This window comes from Lissotriton vulgaris, unplaced genomic scaffold (genome assembly GCF_964263255.1).
Source record: "Lissotriton vulgaris unplaced genomic scaffold, aLisVul1.2 SCAFFOLD_931, whole genome shotgun sequence".
Lineage (NCBI taxonomy): Eukaryota > Metazoa > Chordata > Amphibia > Caudata > Salamandridae > Lissotriton > Lissotriton vulgaris.
Genome location: NW_028254152.1, coordinates 158,053 through 162,768, shown reverse-complemented (window position 1 = coordinate 162,768; position 4,716 = coordinate 158,053).

Below are 4,716 nucleotides of genomic sequence, written 5' to 3'. Positions count from 1 at the left end.
CAGTCTGTCCCTGGCCCAGTGCATCATGGGAACAGGGCAGACTAAACTACCAAGCCAATTCTTCACCAGAAAGGAGACAAGCTACCGGGGACCGGTTTCTGGCATTTCAGCCTTCTTCGGCCCGGCTTGCTTGAATCCTGATGGAGCAGTGAGAAAGGGACTCATGTCTGAGTATACCCTGCCACACCTATAGTGGCCAAAAACGATTTACAAAAAGGGGGTGGTGATGAACAGAGTGTCTGAGTTAAACAGACCACTCTTACCCAGTCCAAAGATCAGGGCTTGATCCATCACCGTTATTTATCTCACTGCCCCATCCCAGCTCAGAACCTGGCTATATGCAAATCAGTCTGTCCCTGGCCCAGTGCATCATGGGAACAGGGCAGACTAAACTACCAAGCCAATTCTTCAACAGAAAGGAGACAAGCTACCGGGGACCGGTTTCTGGCATTTCAGCCTTCTTCGGCCCGGCTTGCTTGAATCCTGATGGAGCAGTGAGAAAGGGACTCATGTCTGAGTATACCCTGCCACACCTATAGTGGCCAAAAACGATTTACAAAAAGGGGGTGGTGATGAACAGAGTGTCTGAGTTAAACAGACCACTCTTACCCAGTCCAAAGATCAGGGCTTGATCCATCACCGTTATTTATCTCACTGCCCCATCCCAGCTCAGAACCTGGCTATATGCAAATCAGTCTGTCCCTGGCCCAGTGCATCATGGGAACAGGGCAGACTAAACTACCAAGCCAATTCTTCACCAGAAAGGAGACAAGCTACCGGGGACCGGTTTCTGGCATTTCAGCCTTCTTCGGCCCGGCTTGCTTGAATCCTGATGGAGCAGTGAGAAAGGGACTCATGTCTGAGTATACCCTGCCACACCTATAGTGGCCAAAAACGATTTACAAAAAGGGGGTGGTGATGAACAGAGTGTCTGAGTTAAACAGACCACTCTTACCCAGTCCAAAGATCAGGGCTTGATCCATCACCGTTATTTATCTCACTGCCCCATCCCAGCTCAGAACCTGGCTATATGCAAATCAGTCTGTCCCTGGCCCAGTGCATCATGGGAACAGGGCAGACTAAACTACCAAGCCAATTCTTCACCAGAAAGGAGACAAGCTACCGGGGACCGGTTTATGGCATTTCAGCCTTCTTCGGCCCGGCTTGCTTGAATCCTGATGGAGCAGTGAGAAAGGGACTCATGTCTGAGTATACCCTGCCACACCTATAGTGGCCAAAAACGATTTACAAAAAGGGGGTGGTGATGAACAGAGTGTCTGAGTTAAACAGACCACTCTTACCCAGTCCAAAGATCAGGGCTTGATCCATCACCGTTATTTATCTCACTGCCCCATCCCAGCTCAGAACCTGGCTATATGCAAATCAGTCTGTCCCTGGCCCAGTGCATCATGGGAACAGGGCAGACTAAACTACCAAGCCAATTCTTCACCAGAAAGGAGACAAGCTACCGGGGACCGGTTTCTGGCATTTCAGCCTTCTTCGGCCCGGCTTGCTTGAATCCTGATGGAGCAGTGAGAAAGGGACTCATGTCTGAGTATACCCTGCCACACCTATAGTGGCCAAAAACGATTTACAAAAAGGGGGTGGTGATGAACAGAGTGTCTGAGTTAAACAGACCACTCTTACCCAGTCCAAAGATCAGGGCTTGATCCATCACCGTTATTTATCTCACTGCCCCATCCCAGCTCAGAACCTGGCTATATGCAAATCAGTCTGTCCCTGGCCCAGTGCATCATGGGAACAGGGCAGACTAAACTACCAAGCCAATTCTTCAACAGAAAGGAGACAAGCTACCGGGGACCGGTTTCTGGCATTTCAGCCTTCTTCGGCCCGGCTTGCTTGAATCCTGATGGAGCAGTGAGAAAGGGACTCATGTCTGAGTATACCCTGCCACACCTATAGTGGCCAAAAACGATTTACAAAAAGGGGGTGGTGATGAACAGAGTGTCTGAGTTAAACAGACCACTCTTACCCAGTCCAAAGATCAGGGCTTGATCCATCACCGTTATTTATCTCACTGCCCCATCCCAGCTCAGAACCTGGCTATATGCAAATCAGTCTGTCCCTGGCCCAGTGCATCATGGGAACAGGGCAGACTAAACTACCAAGCCAATTCTTCACCAGAAAGGAGACAAGCTACCGGGGACCGGTTTCTGGCATTTCAGCCTTCTTCGGCCCGGCTTGCTTGAATCCTGATGGAGCAGTGAGAAAGGGACTCATGTCTGAGTATACCCTGCCACACCTATAGTGGCCAAAAACGATTTACAAAAAGGGGGTGGTGATGAACAGAGTGTCTGAGTTAAACAGACCACTCTTACCCAGTCCAAAGATCAGGGCTTGATCCATCACCGTTATTTATCTCACTGCCCCATCCCAGCTCAGAACCTGGCTATATGCAAATCAGTCTGTCCCTGGCCCAGTGCATCATGGGAACAGGGCAGACTAAACTACCAAGCCAATTCTTCACCAGAAAGGAGACAAGCTACCGGGGACCGGTTTATGGCATTTCAGCCTTCTTCGGCCCGGCTTGCTTGAATCCTGATGGAGCAGTGAGAAAGGGACTCATGTCTGAGTATACCCTGCCACACCTATAGTGGCCAAAAACGATTTACAAAAAGGGGGTGGTGATGAACAGAGTGTCTGAGTTAAACAGACCACTCTTACCCAGTCCAAAGATCAGGGCTTGATCCATCACCGTTATTTATCTCACTGCCCCATCCCAGCTCAGAACCTGGCTATATGCAAATCAGTCTGTCCCTGGCCCAGTGCATCATGGGAACAGGGCAGACTAAACTACCAAGCCAATTCTTCACCAGAAAGGAGACAAGCTACCGGGGACCGGTTTCTGGCATTTCAGCCTTCTTCGGCCCGGCTTGCTTGAATCCTGATGGAGCAGTGAGAAAGGGGCTCATGTCTGAGTATACCCTGCCACACCTATAGTGGCCAAAAACGATTTACAAAAAGGGGGTGGTGATGAACAGAGTGTCTGAGTTAAACAGACCACTCTTACCCAGTCCAAAGATCAGGGCTTGATCCATCACTGTTATTTATCTCACTGCCCCATCCCAGCTCAGAACCTGGCTATATGCAAATCAGTCTGTCCCTGGCCCAGTGCATCATGGGAACAGGGCAGACTAAACTACCAAGCCAATTCTTCACCAGAAAGGAGACAAGCTACCGGGGACCGGTTTCTGGCATTTCAGCCTTCTTCGGCCCGGCTTGCTTGAATCCTGATGGAGCAGTGAGAAAGGGACTCATGTCTGAGTATACCCTGCCACACCTATAGTGGCCAAAAACGATTTACAAAAAGGGGGTGGTGATGAACAGAGTGTCTGAGTTAAACAGACCACTCTTACCCAGTCCAAAGATCAGGGCTTGATCCATCACCGTTATTTATCTCACTGCCCCATCCCAGCTCAGAACCTGGCTATATGCAAATCAGACTGTCCCTGGCCCAGTGCATCATGGGAACAGGGCAGACTAAACTACCAAGCCAATTCTTCACCAGAAAGGAGACAAGCTACCGGGGACCGGTTTCTGGCATTTCAGCCTTCTTCAGCCCGGCTTGCTTGAATCCTGATGGAGCAGTGAGAAAGGGACTCATGTCTGAGTATACCCTGCCACACCTATAGTGGCCAAAAACGATTTACAAAAAGGGGGTGGTGATGAACAGAGTGTCTGAGTTAAACAGACCACTCTTACCCAGTCCAAAGATCAGGGCTTGATCCATCACCGTTATTTATCTCACTGCCCCATCCCAGCTCAGAACCTGGCTATATGCAAATCAGTCTGTCCCTGGCCCAGTGCATCATGGGAACAGGGCAGACTAAACTACCAAGCCAATTCTTCACCAGAAAGGAGACAAGCTACCGGGGACCGGTTTCTGGCATTTCAGCCTTCTTCGGCCCGGCTTGCTTGAATCCTGATGGAGCAGTGAGAAAGGGACTCATGTCTGAGTATACCCTGCCACACCTATAGTGGCCAAAAACGATTTACAAAAAGGGGGTGGTGATGAACAGAGTGTCTGAGTTAAACAGACCACTCTTACCCAGTCCAAAGATCAGGGCTTGATCCATCACCGTTATTTATCTCACTGCCCCATCCCAGCTCAGAACCTGGCTATATGCAAATCAGTCTGTCCCTGGCCCAGTGCATCATGGGAACAGGGCAGACTAAACTACCAAGCCAATTCTTCACCAGAAAGGAGACAAGCTACCGGGGACCGGTTTCTGGCATTTCAGCCTTCTTCGGCCCGGCTTGCTTGAATCCTGATGGAGCAGTGAGAAAGGGACTCATGTCTGAGTATACCCTGCCACACCTATAGTGGCCAAAAACGATTTACAAAAAGGGGGTGGTGATGAACAGAGTGTCTGAGTTAAACAGACCACTCTTACCCAGTCCAAAGATCAGGGCTTGATCCATCACCGTTATTTATCTCACTGCCCCATCCCAGCTCAGAACCTGGCTATATGCAAATCAGTCTGTCCCTGGCCCAGTGCATCATGGGAACAGGGCAGACTAAACTACCAAGCCAATTCTTCACCAGAAAGGAGACAAGCTACCGGGGACCGGTTTCTGGCATTTCAGCCTTCTTCGGCCCGGCTTGCTTGAATCCTGATGGAGCAGTGAGAAAGGGACTCATGTCTGAGTATACCCTGCCACACCTATAGTGGCCAAAAACGATTTACAAAAAGG